General features: G+C 43.0%; 1 protein-coding gene across 2 annotated transcripts in view; it reads left to right on the forward strand.

The window, feature by feature from the left end:
• The window catches only part of LOC129817393 (protein dispatched homolog 1-like), a 72,637-nt gene that overhangs the window by 19,392 nt on the left and 30,809 nt on the right, over positions 1-22,436 (forward strand). Inside the window, exon 2 of one of the 2 annotated variants that reach the window (XM_055872576.1) lies at positions 7,707-7,781. The gene's annotated coding sequence lies outside the window, so the exon portion shown is untranslated. Of the gene's footprint in view, positions 1-7,706; positions 7,782-14,632; positions 15,218-22,436 lie in introns of those variants that run through there. The other variant, XM_055872578.1, reaches the window with a different exon arrangement.

The raw sequence follows: 22,436 nt of genomic DNA on the forward strand, positions 1-22,436 counted from the left end.
CCCATACGCTCTTTTTTCAGCCAGCCATTATTTGATTTGTTTAGAAAGTATTACCTCAGTCTATTTTGGCTTTGGTGTTGCCTTTTTTGGGTGCTTTTTTCTGTTCGTTCTGCGCTTTCATCACTGCAGATTTCCCATGTTGATATCCCCATGTCATCCGATCCCTACGTATTTCTTCCTGTCCTAAAACCCAGTCCCATATGGTGTACAGTGTGACTTTCAGAAGCAATTTACATATCTAGCATGAAATCGAACAGTTGAAATAAGACACAGCGGAGAGATGCTTCTTGGCGCCGCTCCAGGAAGTGCAGCGGTTGTTAATCTGCTTCCTGGGCTTTGCATTTTCTCCCTGTCCTTAGCTGTTAAGCACTTTAGGAAAATGCATCTTAAGTGCTCTCATGTTTTTTGTTGTTGTACTTATTGAGTTTAACTTGCATGTAAATTCGCAGCATAGCATACTCGGTGAAAAGATCAGTGAATGGCGAGGAGGAAGCAAAGTGCTAGAGTAATTCTTGACGTAGATCGGGGACTGCAGATGTAAATTAGCTGTAAACTAAATCTGGTGCAGTGCATCACTTCTCACTTACGAGATTATGTTTTGCTGTACATTGTCACTGTTCCAAATAAACGTAATAAATACATGTAATTGTATAGGAGACATTCTCTCTCGACTGCCTGCCTGGTTTTCGCTCAGTTTAGTTGAACCTATAGAGGGTGCTTTGGCTTTTGGCGTTTTCTTTCAACTTGAAAGGAACATCGTTTTAACTTTTGATCCAGTACAATTGGGAGAGACATCCATGTTGAATAGAATAAGACAGTAAGCCAGCAGGAATCCAAATGGCTATGACTAATTTCTCAGATGTAAAACAAAATGGTAGAACGCTTTTTAAAAGCAAAAATGGAATAACCATTTCCTCAAAAGTAGTCCACCTCTTCCACAAAGGCATTCGAGAGTTTATATGGGCCTACCTTTACTCAGTGGTGGAAGAGACCAAATACTGAATCTTCTTCAAACTAAAAACAAAGGGTTCTTTATCTTTGAAATCTATTCAGACCATTGGAAACTCCAATGTAAAATGTAAAGCAACACTTATGATTCAGAAGGGAACAGTTTTCTCATGTCATTGCTTGTTTTGAAGTCCTGCTGAAGAGTGCCCCCCCCCTTCTCTCTCCTTCAGCAAACTGGTCATTTGTTATTTTTCTATCTTCTTTCCTCTTAGGATTTTGTTTCCAAGGCAATGGTTGAGAAATGCGGCCCTGGGATGTGTGTGTGAATGAGTCGGAGGAATGCCTGTGTTAAACATGGCCAGAGGATCCTATCAGACCCTAAGGCACGGGAATAAAAGAGACACACTGGTGTCTGAGGATGCTCTTCACTCAAAGGAAATGACCCTGCGATACACAGGCACTGCCCGAATTCCTGCCCTTGTGTTGTCATCGCAAAAGTAAATACTTTGGGCCATGGTTTTGTTGCTAAATCAACAGCCTTTTTTTGCTCAGCTTAAAGGGATAATCCACCCCCAGAAATAAATATCATGAAACTGTCAATTTGATGAAAGCTTGTTCTATCAGTAGGTAAAATACACATTTTCCCAGGATTTAACTTCGAAGTGGTCCATCTGTGAAATCAGGAAATTGTGTAGGATACGTCATAGCTACATGGTTCTCGTCGCTGGAGATCGGGGATTACACACTCCTATTTCAATATGCTTTAAAAAAAAATTGCCTGCATTCCAGATCACCGAATCAGCCAATAGATAGCATGGGCATACTTGTATATAACACATCCATCCATTTACTGTGCATTCAGAAAGTATTCAGACCCCTTGACTTTTTCCACATTTTGTTACGTTACAGCCTTATTCTAAAATTGATTAAATAAAAAAAATCCTCATAAATCTATACACAATACCCCATAATAACAAAGCGAAATCATGTTTTTACAAAATACCTTATTTACTTAAGTATTCAGACCCTTCGCTATTAGACTCGAAATTGAGATCAGGTGCATCCTGTTTCCATTGATCATTCTTGATGTTTCCACAACTTGATTGGAGTCCACTTGTGGTAATTTCAATTGATTGGACATGATTTGTAAAGGCACACACCTGTTTATCTAAAGTCCCACAGTTGACAGTGCATGTCAGAGCAAAAACCAAGCCATGTGGTCAAAGGAATTATCCGTAGAGCTCCGAGACCTGAAAATAGCTGTGCAGTAGCGCTCCCCATCCAACCTGACAGAGCTTGAGAGGATTTGCAGAGAAGAATGGGAGAAACTCCCCAGATACAGGTGTGCCAAGCTTGTAGCGTCATACCCAAGAAGACTCGAGGCTGTATTTGCTGCCAACGGTGCTTCAACAAAGTATGGAGTAAAGTGTCTGAATACTTACAGTTGAAGTCAGAAGTTTACATACACTTAGGTTGGAGTCATTAAAACTAGTTTTTCAACCACTCCACAAATTTCTTGTTAACAAACTATCGTTTTGGCAAGTCCGTTAGAACATCTACTTTGTGCATGACACAAGTCATTTTTCCAACAATTGTTTACAAACAGATTATTTCACTTATAATTCACTGTATAACAATTCCAGTGGGTCAGAAGTTTAGTTACACTATGTTGACCATGCCTATAAACAGCTTGGAAAATTCCCTAAAATGATGTCATGGCTTTAGAAGCTTCTGATAGGCTAATTGACATCATTTGAGTCAATTGGAGGTGTACCTGTGGATGTATTTCAAGGCCTACCTTCAAACTCAGTGCCTCTTTGCTTGACATCATGGGGAAATTAAAAGAAACCAGCCAAGACCTCAGAAAGAAAATTGTAGACCTCCATAGGTCTGGTTCATCCTTGGGAGCAATTTCCAAACACCTTAAGGTACCACGTTCATCTGTACAAACGATAGTGCGCAAGTATAAACACCATGGGACCACGCAGCCATCATACCGCTCAGGAAGGAGACCCGTTCTGTCTCTTAGAGATTAATGTACTTTGGTGCGAAAAACGCAAATCAATCCCAGAACAACAGCAAAGGACCTAGTGAAGATGCTGGAGGAAACGGGTACAAAAGTATCTATATCCACTATATAATTGTTTGGCCATAATGACCATCGTTATGTTTGGAGGAAAAAGGTGGATGCTTGCAAGTCGAAGAACACCATCCCAACCTTGAAGCACGGGGGTGGCATCATCATGTTGTGGGGGTGCTTTGCTGCAGGAGGGACTGGTGCACTTCTTAAAATAGATGGCATCATGAGGGAGGAAAATTATGTGGATATATTGAAGCAACATCTCAAGACATCAGTCAGGAAGTTAAGCTTGGTTGCAAATGGGTCTTCCAAATGGACAATGACCCCAAGCATACTTCCAAAGTTGTAGCAAAATGGCTTAAGGACAACAAAGTCAAGGTATTAGAGTGGCCATCACAAAGCCCTGACCTCAATCCTATAGAAAATGTGTGGACAGAACTGAAAAAGCGTGTGCTAGCAAGGAGGCCTACAAACATGACTCAGTTACACCAGCTCTGTCAGGAGGAATGGGCCAAAATTCACCCAACTTATTGTGGGAAGCTTGTGGAAGGCTACCCGAAACGTTTGACAAGTTAAATAATTTAAAGGCAATGCTACCATATACTAATTGAGTGTATGTAAACTTCTGACCCACTGGGAATGTGATGAAAGAAATAAAAGCTGAAATAAATAATTCTCTCTACTATTATTCTGACATGTCACATTCTTAAAATAAAGTGGTGACCTAAGATGGAATTTTAACTACGACTAAATGTCAGGAATTGTGAAAAACTGAGTTTAAATGTATTTGGCTAAGGTGTATGGAAACTTCCGACTTCAACTGTATGTAAATGTGATTTTTATAAATTTTAAACTTTTAAATTGTTAATACATTTGAAAAAAAATCTAAAAACCTGTTTTTGCTTTGTCATTATGGGGTACTGTGTGTAGGTTGATGAGGAAAAAACTATTTAAGCTATTTTATAATAAGGCTGTAACGTAACAAAATGTGGAAAAAGTCAATGGGTCCGAATACTTACCCATTACTGAACAAAAATCTAAACGCAACATGCAACGATTTCAATGATTTTACTGAGTTACACTTCGTATAAGATAATTGAAATACATTCTTTAGGCCCTAATCTATGAATTTCACATGACTGGGCAGGGACACAGCCATGGGTGTGCCTGGGAGGGCATAGGCCCACCTATTTGGGAGCCAGGTCCACCCACTGGGGAGCCAGACCCAGCCAATCAGAATTAGTTTCCCCCCACAAAAGGGCTTTATTACTCCTCAGTTTCATCAGCTTTCCCGGGTGGCTGTTCTCAGACGATTCTGCAGGTGCAGAATTTGGATGTGGAGGCCCTGGGCTGGTGTGGTTACACGTGGTCTGCCGTTGTGAGGCCAGTTGGATGTACAGCCATATTCTCTAAAACGACGTTGGTAGAAAAATGAACATTCAATTCTCTGGCAACAGCTATGGTGAACATTCCTGCAGTCAGCATGCCAATTGCAAACTTCCCCAAAACTTGAGACTTCTGTGGCATTGTGTTGTATGAAACAACTGCACATTTTAAAGTGGCCTTTTGTCTCCAGCACAAGGTGCACCTGTTTAATAATCATGGTGTTTAATCAGCTTCTTGATATGCCACACCTGTCAGGTGGATGGGTTGTCTTGGCGAAGGAGAAATGCTCAGTAATAGGGATGTAAACAAATTTGTGCACAAAATTGGAGAGAAATAAGCTTTTTGTGGCTTTTGAATTTTTTGGTTCGTTATATATCGTCTTGAAAGTTTATATTTTTCTTAGATGTGCTCTTCTAAACTGTAACAAATTATTCAACTCTGTTTCGCCTTCAAATACCATCTCACAATGCTCCCTGTGTGTCTGTGGGAAACATGGGAAAGGGCTGTTGTTGCCATAGCAATGTACTCTTCACTCGCTCTGGTCAAGGGCAAACTGCAAATTGAACTCAGAGAGTTAGACTCCTAAATTGATAATGTAGTTTGTTTAGGCGATTTTACAGCTAGCTACTTCATATGCTGACATTGACTTTGGTATAATTGTGTGTAGCTACGTTTGCTATATAGCTAGCTCGCTACTTAGCCAGCCCAGACTGAGAGCATTGCATTGTGGGTTTTGTAGTCGACTTGAGCTGCAACAGATTTCCACAACAATTTTCACGTTACTACCAACCTTGTTATTGACAAAAGAAATAAACCTTTGTTCACAAAAAATATTGTTTTCGCATATTAGTGTTATTTAACACTGTTTAACACTGTTAATCATAGAAATTAGTGGTTTGGAGGTGGATTATCCCTTTAGGAGGATGATTTCCTCGAACTGAGCTCAAATGTGAAGAACACTAGTTGTCTTAATGTCCATTTTTCATTATTTAAATAATCATCAGAGAATAATTCCTCAAATGCATCTTCTCAGAAGAAGATTTGTATACAGGAGATTTCATGGTTTTGAACTTGCCCGATAAATTAGAGTGACTCCTTTGGAAATTAGTGGTGACTGTGACTCAAGCCAAGCCTCATTGGAGTAATTGGCTAACACCATGCTGGGAATCTGCCGTCCAGTGGCCAGGCAGGGGGAGATTAAAATCATTTCTGAGCAGGATGTATGTGAATTAATTGGGCCTGTGTTTAGGACTTCATCTAAATTAGTATGGAAGGGTTTTCCCCTCAAAGATCTTAGACACATTTTTGTAAACAACAGAGACCAACTCTAATCCAGAGGGAAATGTATTTGTTTATTAGTGTCGCCGCAAGAACCAACTGTTGCTATTCTACTGGAATTGTAAAGAAAATGCATGTTTTCTTACTATCCTTAAAAAAGTGACAATCTTAGTTGTTCGGCAGACTAGTGTGTTTGTTAGTACCTTGGCTTGTCTTCTTGTGATGCAAAGCTAGATTTATTTCCTTGTCAAATGCTAATGATGTTCCTTACCCCTCCTCCTAATACAGACCATATGGTTTGTGTGTTGTAAATGGTAACATGCATAGAACATGCAGGCTACATAGCAGGGCTGGGAATTGCCGGGAGCCTCACGATATGATATCACAAAACTTAGGTGCCGATACGATATGTATTGCGATTCAATACTGTGATTTATATTGCAATTTGATGTTCCAAACATATTGCTCACCTGTCTGCTGCAGAGGGACAAGAGAGACATTACAAAAAGGTTTTGATCAGTCTTGGAAATAGAAGTGCTGAAAATGAGAACATGTTGGCTCATTATTTATAAAGAAGATAGATTACAAGCTATGAAGGAAAAATACAGTAATATTGGTGCAGGTACAGCCAACTAGCACAAAAATGTAATTGAGATATTGTCAAAATGATACAATATGTCAACAATAATGTCCTGAATTATAATAATGCCCCCCCCCCCATTACTAGAATATGTAAGTGGTCTCTATAAAAAAGTCATGTTGAACAACTCAATTGGATTATGGAATTGAAAGCTTGCGTCATGTTGTGGTGAATGGAGACCTAGGCCTATGTCAGAGAGAAGTTCAGGAGCTTTGATTGATTAACCAGTTCTACAGTTTGGACTGAAGCTTGCCGGGTGAATTACCGATCTGAGGATCTTGAAGACTGCAAACCCATTTCTGTCCATTATGGTAATATCCATGTGACCTAAAGCTGTTACACCAATTTACCAAAAAACTCTCATCCGTCCACATTTTTCTCCATCACTGGCTGCTGTTTTCTTCATCTTCATGTGGCTATCTCCGCACACCTTGGTAATTGGTGATGTGGACCATATGTTGGCTTTCAATAGCAGTCTGTTCAGTCGGTGGTACCAGGACTTCTCCTTCCCGGTCACATAGTAGTTGTTGTCTTGGTCAAGGGAGGGAAGGGGAGGAATATCTTCCTGTCCTCTTCTCCCCCCCTTCCTACCACCAAACCCCTCTTGGTGGAGCGTTGTGCTGTTGGGAAGCTGGTCATTGGGCCTGGCTGTTTTGAAAAAGGCTCCACAGCCCTGCTGCTGACGGTGTCTAATTTTCACAGTGTCCTCCTGTGACCTTATTAATGGGGCAAGAGCGGCAGGGCTGCTGTGACCCTTCCTCTCGGGGGTCAAGGTGGTTGAGCAGGCAACAGCCATTAGCTTGAGAGCCTCCCGATGAGAGGCTCTTTTGAAACTCCCAGGAAACATGTCACTTCTCCTTTCCCCTTCTCCCCCAATTAAAGTGATTTTCCTCACTTTTTGTTTTCCAGGCCTGCGAGTTGGGAGATGTTTTGAATCAGTATTTGTAGGTATTTTCTGTGTGGAGTTCTCCTTTTCTTTTGAGGAGGAGAGCTTTTTGAGGCCTATTAAAAACTGATGAAGCTGTTTACTAGCACCATTTTTCGGAGTAGCCTAATTGTCGTTGTAGGTTTTTGTTGGAAAGGTAGCCTATTTGAGGCTGAAGTTCAAGCATGTTTACTGGTTGTTCTTCTTTATAAAGTCTGCTGCATACACTGGCTCAGGGCTGGCTTTGCTTGGGGAGTCATAAAACATGCCGTGTCATCAAGTTCAAAAGGTACATTATATCACCATAGAGAGCCAGCAACTCTTCAGCCTGATGAGATTGCCAGAGTGAAACTTCCATCAAGTTTTGCTTCAAGACCCTCACTTTTCCCAAAGAAAAAACCCCAAAGTTATTTTGTTGTTTAATTTAGTTATTTTTGTCTCTCTTACAGTTTACCCCATTGTGAATCCCTTTCCAATCGGAACGCATGAACAGCATCACTACGTTGGACAATATCACTCCCCTGGTAAGTATTTTACCTAGTTTTCTCTTTCTTCTTATATAACAAGCATAACAATTTACTTTGCAACACACCAAGATTTGACTGATGAACAAGATATTGGCCTAATTCCTCACAACCAAGTACATCCAGTACTTTTTTCTTGACATTTAATTTATATATATATATATAAAAAAAAAAATACTAATAGTTACCAGTACTTTGTCTTCAAAGAGCTGTTGAACTATAATGATGGCAACTTTCATGTAATCAAACTCTGAGTATATTTTTCACAGTGAATACACTCTGTTTTCTATCATACCCTCTCCCCCTTTCCCATTCCTCTCTGCTTGGCGTGCCCAGACAGGCTCTCAGTATAAGTCAAACACAGTTTTTTCCCCTGCTCTTGCTACAACTGGGTCAGTGAGAAGCACAAGGTGAATCTGTTTACCTACAGCTCACGCAGAATGCCCTACTGAACCTGACTTGACGCGCGCACACACAGAGCCATGCCAAAAAGACGACAACTTACATTTTGCAAGGTGTTCCTAAAGTCAAGTTGAAGACCAGACTGACCACTTTCCTTCTCTTTGACTGTCGCTTTGTTGCATAAAAATCGATCAGATAAATAAACAGGTGTATGTTTTTGTGCATGTGCGTGGGTGCCAGTGTGTGTGTTGAGGTCCAATATCTGACTGTGCATGTATGAAATGTGGAGAGGAACAGAATGGAGCAGCTGGGTCTGCTTTGTTGGCTTGTTTTGTAATGTCAGAGTCTGGTGTTGATTCAGAGCAAAGCTGCATGCTTTACACCTTTCCTGCACAGCTGCAATGATTCTGCTCTTAATAAGGTCCACATAAGACAAAACTGGAGGGGACTGGGTTGGGGGTGTACGTAGGTGGGGGTTGCGGTGCAGCTCGCCGAGTCAAAATATGACTGCCGCCTGCGAGGGAATCTAGCAGCTGTGTTGACCGTCTCGTCTGACTGTGAAGAGAGGCACTGATTATAAAGTGCAACATTCTGGCAAGCCAGCAGTCTCGGCGAGGAACGGCTTTGATCATTTAGCATTGTAAACGGCTCCATCATCTAAGGCCTCAGGTAATACACTGGTTTATTACCTTAATGAAGGGGTTGAAATGTTTATCTACAGTACTAAGCCCTCAAGCACTTTTGTGGCCAGCGATGAAGAATCCTTTTGGCAACGACCTGAGGGATGAGCAGTTTGTTAGTGCTCATTTGTGGCAGCTTTGGAGGAAAATGTTGTATTAGGCTACTTAAAGTTTATTATCTGTCAATTTTGATACTTTCCTCAATGCACTTGTAGATGAATGTATTGAGAAAGCTCCTCTCTGCTTTGACACATTGAAATCCACAAAGAATACAGGTGTAGGATTGAAATTTCTCTCACAGCAGGAAAATAATCCTGCAGCAACAGGAAATGTGAATTATTGTGTGGATTATAATTAATGGCCATTTTTGTAGGAGTTGATGCATTTTTAGTTTGGGGAAATCAAGTCTGACATTATAAATGACAACCTTTAGAAGCCCTTTAAAACCTTGAATACACCTCCCCAGTGGTTCAGCGGTCTAAGGCACTGCATCGCAGTGCTTGAGGAGTCACTACAGCAATGGGTTCGATCCCAGACTGTGTCACAGCCGTCCGTGACCGGGAGAACCATGAGGCGGCGCACAGTTGGCTGAGAAACGCCCGGGTTAGGGGAGGGTTTGGCCGGTCGGGATTTCCTTGTCGCATCGCGCCTGAAAGCTGACATTTTTATTTTTTATTTTTTTATTTCACCTTTATTTAACCAGGTAGGCAAATTGAGAACACGTTCTCATTTACAATTGCGACCTGGCCAAGATAAAGCAAAGCAGTTCGACACATACAACAACATATAGTTACACATGCAGTAAAACAAACATACAGTCAATAATACAGTGAAAAATAAGTCTATATACAATATGAGCAAGTGAGGTGAGATAAGGGAGGTGAAGGCAAACAAAATATATATATAAATAAATAAAAATATAAAAAGGCCATGCTGGCGAAGTAAATACAATATAGCAAGTATAAAAAAGAAAAAAAGTAGAGATAGTAGAGATAGAAATAATGGGGTGCAAAGGAGCAAAATAAATAAATAAATACAGTAGGTAAAGAGGTAGTTGTTTGGGCTAAATTATAGATGGGCTATGTACAGGTGCAGTAATCTATGAGCTGCTCTGACAGCTGGTGCTTAAAGCTAGTGAGGGAGATAAGTGTTTCCAGTTTCAGAGATTTTTGTAGTTCGTTCCAGTCATTGGCAGCAGAGAACTGGAAGGAGAGGCGGCCAAAGGAAGAATTGGTTTTGGGGGTGACCAGAGAGATATACCTGCTGGAGCGCGTGCTACAGGTAGGTGCTGCTATGGTGACCAGCGAGCTGAGATAAGGGGGGACTTTTCCTAGCAGGGTCTTGTAGATGACCTGGAGCCAGTGGGTTTGACGACGAGTATGAAGCGAGGGCCAGCCAACGAGAGTGTACAGGTCGCAGTGGTGGGTAGTATATGGGGCTTTGGTGACAAAACGGATGGCACTGTGATAGACTGCATCCAATTTATTGAGTAGGGTTTTGGAGGCTTGTTGTTTCCTCTGACACATTGGTGCGCCTGGCTTCTGGGTTAAGTGAGCGGTGTGTCAAGAAGCAGTGCGGCTTGGCAGGGTCGTGTTTCGGGGGACGCATGGCTCTCGACCTTCGCCTCTCCCAAGTCCGTAGGAGTTGCAGCGATGGGACAAGACTGTAACTACCAATTGAATATCATGAAATTGGGGAGAAAAAAGGGTAGAAGTACAACAACAAAAAAGATAATAAACTACCAGTTTACATTTCCTGCAACAACAAGGTGATCAAATGAATATTCTACATTTATACCCGCCTCATGAATGATTCAACCCTAGCAGGAGATTATTTGACCTAATGCTCAGTCACTACTCATTAATGACCCCATTCTGAACAGCAAACCATCTGGGTTTGACACCTCACAACTGACTCGACCATAGGCAGGTATAGTGTATGTATATTTGTTCAGTAACAGAGGCCCTAACTCTGAAACTCCTGGTTGCTCACTGATTGGAGTTTTCATTTCTCTTATTGATTATCAATAGCAAATTGGAGGAGTCGGGTTCTTTGCTGCCAGAAAGGTTTCACCAAAGGCCCGATGTAGGCTATTCTTAACTAGAGGTAATACTCTGCCCTGTAGTTCATTTTGGCTGTTGTTTTGGCAGTTCCGCTGGTGGTCCCATGTAAACAGCTCTCAAAGGGGTTCCCCTCTCCTAGTCTCTATCCAAGGGAGTCTGTGCCTCTGGTTTAAATGGGGTAATTGATAGTAGAGGATGCCTGATCCTGGTGCCAGGAAGGACCAGCTCTGTGTCCCTGACCCCTCCTGTACAAAGGGACCCTCTCCTCATCCCTTCTCTCAGAAAGCTGGGAAGAGTAAATATTTAGCAGGCCGCACAACAATGGCTCGGCCAGGGAGAGAATGAGACTTTCATCAGAACTCATGGCTAAAGGGACATTTGGCAGAGGGGGAACTCGTTGGCTAAATTTGGAGGAGGGTGTTTTCAGGGGAAAGGAATCTCTCATGCTGAAGACTCATTTCTAGAGCTGTTTTTTCACTAGAACCCAGATCAGCCACTAAGGATACTTTTTATCTAAACATACACTACCGTTCAAAGGTTTGGTGTCACTTAGAAATGGAAAAATCTAGAGTTGCAAAGAAAAACAGTTGCAAAGAAAAAGCCATATCTGACTGGCCAATAAGAAGAAAATATTAAGATGGGCAAAAGAACACAGACACTGGACAGAGGAACTCTGCCTAGAAGGCCAGCATCCCAGAGTCGCCTCTTCACTGTTGACGTTGAGACTGGTGTTATGCGGGGACTATTTAATGAAGCTACCAATTGAGGACTTGTGAGGCATCTGTTTCTCAATCTAGACACTCTAATGTACTTGTCCTCTTGCTCAGTTGTGCACTGGGGCCTCCCACTCTTTTTATTCTGGTTAGAGCCAGTTTGCGCTGTTCTGTGAAGGGAGTAGTACACAGCAATGTACGAGATCTTCAGTTTCTTGGCAATTTCTCGCATGGAATAGCCTTCATTTCTCAGAACAAGAATAGACTGACGAGTTTCAGAAGAAAGTTCTTTGTTTCTGGCCATTTGGAGCCTGTTATCGAACCCACAAATGCTGATGCTCCAGATACTCAACTAGTCTAAAGAAGGCCAGTTTTATTTCTTCTTTAATCAGAACAACAGTTTTCAGCTGTGCTAACATAATTGCAAAAGGGTTTTCTAATGATCAATTAGCCTTTTACAATTATCAACTTGGATTAGCTAACACAACGTGCCATTGGAACACGGGAGTGATGGTTGCTGATAATGGGCCTCTGTATGCCTATGTAGATATTCCATAAAAAATCAGTCGTTTCCCGCTACAATAGTCATTTACAACATTAACAATGTCTACACTGTATTTCTGATCAATTTGATGTTATTTTAATGGACAAATAATGTGCTTTTCTTTAAAAAAAACAAGGAGATTTCTAAGTGACCCTGAACTTTTGAACGGTAGCGTACATTTAAGATGCTTCACACTGTTGAAGTGATCAGACATCCTTTCTGTCAGCGCTCTCTCTCCTTTGTTTGGAAAACTACTTCAACTCCATTATGGCACACATTTTATTCTGTTCTTTTACCCCCCTCTTTGACATTCTAACACTGACGTGTGTGTGTGTGTGTTTGTCTTTTTTACAAGCCAAGTTACCAGCCTTCCTTTAGACACGCTCTGAATTTCCTTTCTCACTACCCCCTCCCCCACACTCTTCTATCCTACATTAGATTAGTTGCTTGTAAACCTTTGTACAGTACTACATCTCACTTAATGCCCACACAATGAAAAAGGGGTTTTGCAGTCTAAAGGCCTCTGCCGGGTTCCATTGGAAAGGGCTTAAAGTAGGTTTTGTCTCCCGTGCGCCACCTTTGTGACTGACATTAACAGCCTAGAGGACTGCAGGCCGGCGTAGGGCGCACTGTGCGAAGGCTGTTCCCTGGCCAGGGAGAGAAGCATGGGATCAACACTGTGATTTACTGTAACTCGTAAATCCTCGTCATTTACTGCCATAATTACTCCTCCAAAGGTGTGAAGTGCTTCAACAAAACATAGTGTGCTGGGATGAATGGGCCTGGCCCCCCACTCCCGAATCATTCTGGCTGGCATGATTACGGCTGCCACGGCAGAGAGAGCCCAGTCCAGGGTCACTGAGCCTCTCAACACTGGGAAAGCTCACTTCTCCCACTGACACAGAGTGGGGGGGAATGCTCACTTCTCCCACTGACACAGGGGGGGGGCAGGAGGGACATTTTGACACGGCGTAGTAGATGGTATTAGAAAAGTCTCCAGCAACCGTCTTTTCCAATGATATAACTGTAATGTTAAGTTATTAATTATGTATTTGCATCATGGAACAGAGTGCAAAGACCAGTCATCACTGGCGATAATCTTCCAACACTCCAAACAAACAATAAGTCGTGGTTAGAATGAATAGGAGTGAGTAGGAATCAACACTTCAATGGGAAATGAATGAAACAAACAAACAGGATCAATATGGAAAACAACAGGCTGGCAATCTGTCTCTGGGTTTCTATTGGGTGTGTTTTAATTGGTCAAGTTAAAGCGGTGTTGGTCGTGCTGCTCTAGCAGACTAATGGGCTGAGTATGTAGCTGAGTGAGTACTAAAGGGTTGCAGGCCCACGGCTGTGCCAGGCAGCCAGCCAGTGGTTCATGAACCACTCTCCTTCACTTGTTCCTTAACATTCTCCCTGTGTTTGCGTGTGTGTTCGATTATGGATGTGTAGTTGCGAGTGTGTGTGTGTGTGTGTGTATATACATATGACACAGGCCTGCGAAAGGAAAAAAGCGCCCCCTCGTTGTAATGCCTTTAAGGGAGGCCTGTTGACCCAAAGCATGATGTAATTCAATAAGCCTGTCACTAATAATTTCCCACTTCTTTTAATGGGCTGGAGATTGATCCAGGTTCTGTAGCAAGGCCCCATTTTCTCTGGGCGGGGTGTTTTTCCTGCTCCATCCATTTTACTGCCATATTTCACTGTTTATAAATATTTATGCACATATACAGCTGTCTAATAAAGACTAGGAACTGGACGGCTTTCCAGTTTTCATTTTTAAGATCTTATATTTTGCTCTTGGAAATGCCAAAAAGCTGTACCCACCCTTTTTATAATAATAATAACAGCTTGTTTTCTCATGTAAAAGAAAAATGACAAACAGACCTTCACCCCTATAAGTATGCATATACATGCTCTCTTACATACACAAACATACCCTCATACACTACATGACCATAGGTGTGTGGACACCTGCTCGTCGAACATCTCATTCCAAAATCATGGGCATTAATATGGAGTTGGTCCCCCCTTTGCTGCTATAACAGCCTCCACTCTTCTGGGAAGGCTTTCCTTTAGATGTTGGAACATTGCTGCGGGGACTTGCTTCCATTCAGCCACAAGAGCATTAGTGAAGTCGGGTACTGATGTTGGGCGATTAGGCCTGGCTCGCAGTCGGCGTTCCAGTTCATCCCAAAGCTGTTCGATGTAGTTGAGGTCAGGGCTCTGTGCAGGCCAGTCAAGTTCTTCCACACTGAACTCGACAAACCATTTACGTTTGGACCTTGCTTTGTGCACGAGGGCATTGTCATGCTGAAACAGTAAAGGGCCTTCCCCAAACGGTTGCCACAAAGTTGGAAACACAGAATCATCTAAAATGTCATTGAATGCTGTCGCGTTAAGATTTCCCTTCACTGGAACTAATTGGCCTAGCCCGAATCATGAAAAACAGCCCCAGACCATTATTCCTCCTCCACCAAACTATGACGGTGCCACATTGAAAGTCACTGAGCTCTTCAATAAGGCCATTCAACTGCCAATGTTTGTCTATGGAGCATGGCTGTGTGCTTGATTTTATACACCTGTCAGCAATGGGTGTGGCTGAAATAGCCGAATCCACTCATTTGAAGGGGTGTCCGCTATATACTAGAAGTATATAAAAGTATGTCCATGTCTGCTTCGTACCCTGATGCTGTGAAGTGGATGGATGGGTCGGGGCGTTCTACACAAACACAGGGAGTTGTGAGGAGATACGTGTAGCTCTCAGGCCTCTTTCTTCTGGGCTCCTGGTACTGTATCAGTTTCCTATTACTATTTGTACTATTTGTTTTGAGGCCCGGGGCACCAGCGTTTCAGATGCTGTGTTAAGTGGATGGGCTGTCAGAAAAAGTTCCCACAGTCATTCTTTGTGAGTGATTTTTTTTTTTTTTTTACAGATAGGGACTTAGATGAGCTCCCCCCCTCCTTCCAAACACACCCTCCACCTACAGTATCAGGGCCACATGTACGTGTGACAGTCATGAGTACACACGTGAGTATTTATAGTCTACATTTGTTAAAGCTCACATTTATCATGTGGCCTGCTGGTGTCAGTGACTGCTGCGTTCCCATGTCTCTCTGCTGCTACTCTTGTCCCCCTCCACACACACACACACACTTTGGTTTACATTCATGAATTCACCCCTCACCACAGAAATCATCCTGATTGAGAGAGAACAGGAGAACATTTGAGAAAATGGTCTATATTCTATAATCATTTCTTGATGGGCCTAACTTGTATACAGTCATTCTGTTGTTGGATTCTTCAGCTTGTTAGGGGAAGAATTGTAAAGGTTTGTTCTATCAAACTTGCGACACTAGCCCATTAGCATATGGCAGCGATCATCAGAAGCTATAAAGAGGGAAGCGGTGTGCCTCCAGGGCTGGACTGGTTTTTATTTGGAACCACTTAAGATATTCACCTGTGTAAAATTGTTTATCTTGGAAAGAATGGTAAATAAATCCACTTGGGCCTATAGCCAATCATAAAGTGCGCAGAGTGCCCGTAAAAGCGTAATTAGACCAGTCTCAGACCAACTTTTGACATTGGTTGCCATTCTTTACAAAACCCTCTTAACAACGTATAGCTGGTTTGCTGCCAAGAGCAAAAAAAATCAAAAGGCTGAGGGCCATTACTCACTCACTCTGGGAAAGGTTAATGCACTGTTCTGTACTGGCCTTAAGGTGTATATTAGTATTATTACTTAGCCGTGAACAGATCCAATAACTGGGCCTGCACTTTACGTGTAAAAAAACAACAAGGGAACGAGAGAGATGTGAAATGCTCTTTGTGTTCAAATGTCGACACATTTTTGTATTTTTCTTTTCTGGGGGAGCAGCTGCGGAGGCCTAAGCCCCGTCTCACTGGTGTACTCCCCTCCGTAGGGAGCATGATGCCAGCCGCTCCACTCTGCCCCAACCCTCCTAGAACCAGTCCCATTAGTGGGGCTAATACACCCCCGCCTTCCCCACTCCGTCCCGGCCCCAGAAAGCCCACTTGTCCTTGGGCCGCTGAGTGAGATGACACAGGATGAAGTCACTCCATTTGTGTTGGCACAGAGACCGGACCGATGCCGGGCTGCCAAGAGTTCTTGGACACGTCTCGCTCTGGTGAGAGGGAGAGGAACCATAAGGTAGAGTTTGTGTCGCAGTACGGTGGGCCCACGTCCAGCATTACTTTTGCACAACCTGTGTTGAAAACCCCACTGAAATAAGACAATATTGTAAATTGAGGTGGTGATGTTATAGAGTGCATGACGCTGAAAGTTGGGAGAGGTTCCTGTTCATGTCTTCACTCCTAGTGTTGACATGCTGACATGAGTCAAAGCCACTTTTTGTATGTTATTGTTTTTGGATGTGTGTACCTTTATTATCCATAATTCCAGTCATTTTGCGCTCGGACAGTATTTTGACAGTGGTGTGTGATCTCACTGCGAGTTTTTCCTCTCTATCCGGTGCTGTGTGATTTACCTGCTGTGGAATCAGAGGGTCCTAGAGACATTTTACATCCTCGTCCCAAAAAGGTAGCTAGCGGAGGCCAGAGTTTGACAGACATCCTCCCACCCCCTATCCTTCCCCTCAGAGGCCGGAGAGGAGCTGCCCTGTCCTGTGTTTGTAGAGCAGGGGCTAGGGGGAAGTTTGACTCTGGAAAGCTTTGCCTGTGTTTGGGCAATTCCTCAAAGGCTTAACCGACCTGATGAACAAATGCTACATTTGGGCTCCTCAAAGAGTCTCTTTCCATTACCCCCACCAGCAAACCCCAGCCTCCTCCCCCTCCCCGCTCGGCTGGACTGCCCTGTCTGTCTCAGCCCTTCGTTAGCATCTCAGCAAGCCCAAGATCAAACAACATGGACGGACTCCTTCCTTCCACTGTCACTCTGCTCTATCATTTGTAGTGCCAGTCTCAGTTTTCTAGTGCTCTGAGCGACCTAAACGTAACATGTAAAGTGTTGGTCCCATGTTTCATGAGCTGAAATAAAATATGCCAGAAATGTTCCATACACACAAAAAGTTTATTTCCTTCAAATTTTGTGCACAAATTTGTTTACATCCCTGTTAGTGAGCATTTCTCATTTGTCAAGATAATCCATCCACCTGACAGGTGTGACATATAAAAAATCTGATTGAACAACATGATCCTTACACAGGTGCACCTTGTGCTGGGGACAATAAAAGGCCACACTAAAATGTGCAGTTTTGTCACTGAAGTTTTGAGGGAGTGTGCAGGAATGTCCACCAGAGCTGTTGCCAGAGAATTGTATATTAATTGCTCTACCATAAGCCTCCTCCAACATCATTTTAGAGAATTTGGCAGTATGTCCAACCAGCCTCACAACCGCAGACCACGTGTATGTAGTCATATGGACAAACGATTTTCTGATGTCAACATTGTGAACAGAGTGCCCCGCGGTGGGGTAATGGTATAGGCAGGCATAAGCTATGGACAACCAACACAATTGCATTTTATTGATAGCAATTTGAATGCACAAAAATACTGTGATGAGTACCTGAGGCACATTGTAAGGCCCATTTTTTTTGAAAGATACAGTGCCTTTGGGAAGTATTCAGACCCCTTGACTTTTTCCACATTTTGTGACGTTACAGCCTTATTCTAAAATGTATTATATTGTTTTTCCCCCCTCATCAATTTGCACACAATACCCCATAATGGCAAAGTGAAACCAGGTTTTTAGACATTTTTGCACATTTATAAAAAATAAAAAAAATGAAATATCACATTTACACAAGTATTCAGACCCTTTACTCGGTACTTTGTTGAAGAACCTTTGGCAGCAATTACAGAATCGAGTCTTTTTGGGTATGACGCTACAAGCTTGGCACCTGTATTTGAGGAGTTTCTCCCATTCTTCTCTGCATATCCTCTCAAGCTCGGTCAGATTAGAAGGGGAGTGTTGCTGCACAGCTATTTTCAGGTCTCTCCAGAGATGTTAGATCGGGTTCAAGTCAATCATTCAATTAATCAAATGTATTTATAAAGCCCTTCTTACATCATGGGATGGCTGTCACTGCGATTGGCTGCAACAACACAGGCCCCAGAAAACAAGCAGGCCACTGCTTTGAGCTTCTTCTCCCCCAGAATGGGGATTGGCTGCAAAAAGAATCTCCTACAGAGTTCAATCAATCAATCAAATGTATTTATTAAGCCCTTTTTACATCAGCCGATGTCACAAAGTGCTATACAGAAACCCAGCCTAAAACCCCAAACAGCAAGCAATGCAGATTTAGAAGCACGGTGGCTAGGAAAAACTCCCAAGAAAGGCAGGAACCTAGGAAAAAATCTAGAGAGGAACCAGGCTCTGAGGAGTAGCCAGTCCTCTTCTGGCTGTGCCGGGTGGAGATTATAACAGTACATGGCCAAGATGTTCATAGATGACCAGCAGGGTCAAATAATAATAATCACTGTGGTTGTAGAGGGTGTAACAGGTCAGCACCTCAGTAGTAAATGTCAATTGGCTTTTCATAGCAGATCATTTAGAGTTAGACAGCAGGTGCGGTAGAGAGAGTCGAAAACCGCAGGTCCGGAACAAGGTAGCAAGTCCTGTGAACAGGTAAGGGTTCCATAGCCGCAGGCAGAACAGTTGAAACTGGAGCAGCAGCACGACCAGGTGGACTGGGGACAGCAAGGAGTCATCAGGCCAGGTAGTGTTGAGGCATGGTCCTAGGGCTCAGGTCCTCCGACAAAGAGAGAGATAGAGAGAGAATTAGAGGGAGCATACTTAAATTCACACAGGACACTGGATAAGACATGAGAAATACTACAGATATAACAGACTGACACTAGCCCCACGACACACAAACTATTGCAGCATAAATACTGGAGGCTGAGACAGGAGGGGTTGGGAGACAGGAGGGGTTGGGGGTGGCGCCAACCCAGACAGGAAGATCACGTCAGTGACTCAACCCAGGGTTAGATGCAGAGAATCACAGTGGAGAGAGGGGAACCGGCCAGGCGGAGACAGCAAGGGCGGTTCGTTGCTCCAGTGCCTTTCCGTTCACCTTCACACCCCTGGACCAGACTACACTCAATCATAGGACCTACTGAAGAGATGAGTCTCCAATAAAGACTTAATGGTCAAGACCGAGTCAGCGTCTTTCACATGGATAGGCAGACCTCTGTGGGAGGGGTCTCGAATGGTTGAGGGACAGCTATTGGGGAACTGTGGGGGGATTTTGGAGGGTTTGGGTTCACGTTTTTTTGGCCTGGTGGGAGAACTGTCAATGTGCCCTTGAGCAGGGCATTGACCCTGGATGCTTCTAGGTGTCGCTCTGAATGGGAGTCTGTTGGATGACTTTTATGGTGTAGTTGTTGAGCAGCTTCACTGCAAGTATATTGTATGTTTCGGGTATTCAATTAAATAATAATACATAAAAAATAGTGGTCCTATAACGGAACCTTGAGGAACACCGAAATTTACAGTTGATTTGTCAGAGGACGAACCATCCACAGAGACAAACTAATGTCTTTCTGACAGATCTAAACCAGGCCAGAACTAGTCCGTGTCGACCAATTTGGATTTCCAATCTCTCCAAAAGAATCTGGTGATCGATGGTATCAAAAGCAGCACTAAGGTCTAGGAGCACGAGGACAAATGCAGAGCCTTGGTCTGACAACATTAAAAGGTAATTTACCCCTTTTGATTGCAGTCTCAGTGCTATGATGGGGGTCTAAAACCAGACTGAAGCATTTCGTATACATTGTTTGTCTTCAGGAAGGCAGTGATTTGCTCTGCAACAGATTTTTCAAAACGTTTTGAGACGAATGGGAGATTCGATATATAGGCTGATTTTGTATTTTCTGGGTCAAGGTTTGGCTTTTTCAGGAGAGGCTTTATTACTGCCACTTTTAGGGAGTTTGGTACACATCCGGTGGATAGGGAGCCATTTATTATGTTCAACATAGGCGGGCCAAGCACAGGAAGCCGCTCTTTCAGTAGTTTAGTTGTAATAGGCTCCAGTATGCAGCTTGAAGGTCTAGAGGCCATAACTGTTTTTATCAATGTGTCAAGAGATATAGTATTAAAAACCTGAGTGTCTCCCTTGATCCTAGGTCCAGGAAGTGTTGTGCAGACTCAGGACAACTGAGCTTTGGAGAAATAGCCAGATTTAAAGAGGAGTCCATAATTTTCTTTCTAATGATCATGATCTTTTCATCAAAGAAGTTAATTAATTTATCACTGCTGAACTGAAAGCCATCCTCTTGGGGAATGCTGCTTTTTAGTTAGCTTTGCGACAGTATCAAAAATACATTTTGGATTGTTCTTATTCTCCTCAATTAAGTTGGAAAAATAGGATGATCAGACAGTCTTTGATACTGCACAGGTACTGTCTTTCCAAGCTAGTCGTAAGACTTCCAGTTTGGTGTAGTGCCATTTCGGTTCCAATTTTCTGGAAGCTTGCTTCAGAGCTCGGGTATTTTCGGTATACCAGGGAGATGATAGTTTCTTATGACAAATGTTTTTTGATTTTAGGGGTGCGACTGCATCTAGGGTATTACGCAAGGTTAAATTGAGTTCCTCAGTTAGGTGGTTAACCGGTTTTTGTACCCTGACGTTCTTGGGTAGGTGGAGGGAGTCTGGAAGGGCATCTTTGGGTTGTCCGAGAATTTATAGCACAGCTTTTGATGGTCCTTGGTTGGGGTCTGAGCAGATTATTTGTTACGATTTTCAAACGTAATAAAATGGTGGTCTGATAGTCCAGGATTATGAGGAAAAACATAAAGATCCACAATATTTATTCCACGGGACTAAGCTAGGTCCAGAGTATGACTGTGGCAGTGAGTAGGTCCGGAGACATGTTGGACAAAACCCACTGAGTCGATGATGGCTCCGAAAGCCTTTTGGAGTGGGTCTGTAGATTTTCCCATGTGAATATTAAAGTCACCAAAAATGTGAATATTATCTGCCATGACTACAAGGTCCGATAGAAATTCAAGGAACTCATTGAGGAATGCTGTATATGGCCCAAGAGGCCTGTAAACAGTAGCTATAAAAAGTGATTGTCCAGTCTCTGGCTGAGCCACTCAAGGACATTCAGGAATTTGTCCTGAAGCCACTTTTACTTTGTCTTGGCAGTGTGCTTGGGGTCATTGTCCTGTTGAAAGGGGAACCTTTGCCCCAGTCTGAGGTCGTGAGCGCTCTGGAGCAGGTTTTCATCATTTTGTACTTTGCTCAGTTCATCTTTCCCTCGATCTTGACTAGTCTCTCAGTCCCTGCAACTGAAAAACATCCCCACCACATGATGCTGACACCACCATGCTACACCATAGGGATGGTGCCAGATTTCCTCCAGGCGTGACGCTTGGCATTCAGGCCAAAGAGTTCAATCTTGGTTTCATCAGATGAGATAATCTTGTTTCTCATGGTCTGAGAGTTTTTAGGTGCCTTGTGGACAACAACAAGCATGCTGGCATGTGCCTTTTACTGCGGCGTGACTTCCGTCTGGCCACTCTACCATAAAAAGGCCTAATTGGTAGAGTGCTGCAGAGATGGTTGTCCTTCTACCTGGCGACGTAGTGTGTTACTGATGGTAGGCTTTGTTACTTTGGTCCCAGCTCTCTGCAGGTCATTCACTAGGTCCCCCCGTGTGGTTCTGGGATTTTTGCTCACCGTTCTTGTGATCATTTTGACCCCACGGGGTGAGATCTTGCGTGGAGCCCCAGATCGAGGGAGATTATCAGTGGCCTTGTATGTCTTCCATTTCCTAATAATTGCTCCGACAGTTGATTTCTTCAAACCAAGCTGCTTACCTATTGCAGATTCAGTCTTCCCAGCCTGGTGCTGGTCTACAATTTTGTTTCTGGTGTCCTTTGACAGCTCTTTGGTCTTGGCCATAGTGGAGTTTGGAGTGTGACTGTTTGAGGTTGTGGACAGGTGTCTTTTATACTGATAACAAGTTCAAACAGGTGCCATTAATACAGGTAACGAGTAGAGGACAGAGGAGCCTCTTAAAGAAGAAGTTACAGGTCTGTGAGAGCCAGAAATCTTGCTTGTTTGTAGGTGGCCAAATACTCATTTTCCACCATAATTTGCAAATAAATTCATAAAAAATCCTACAATGTGATTTTCTGGATTTTTTTCTCATTTTGTCTGTCATAGTTGAAGTGTACCTATGATGTACCTATGATGAAAATTACAGGCCTCTCTCATCTTTTTAAGTGGGAGAACTTGCACAATTGGTGGCTGACTAAATAC

This window comes from Salvelinus fontinalis, chromosome 20, assembly GCF_029448725.1.
Source record: "Salvelinus fontinalis isolate EN_2023a chromosome 20, ASM2944872v1, whole genome shotgun sequence".
Lineage (NCBI taxonomy): Eukaryota > Metazoa > Chordata > Actinopteri > Salmoniformes > Salmonidae > Salvelinus > Salvelinus fontinalis.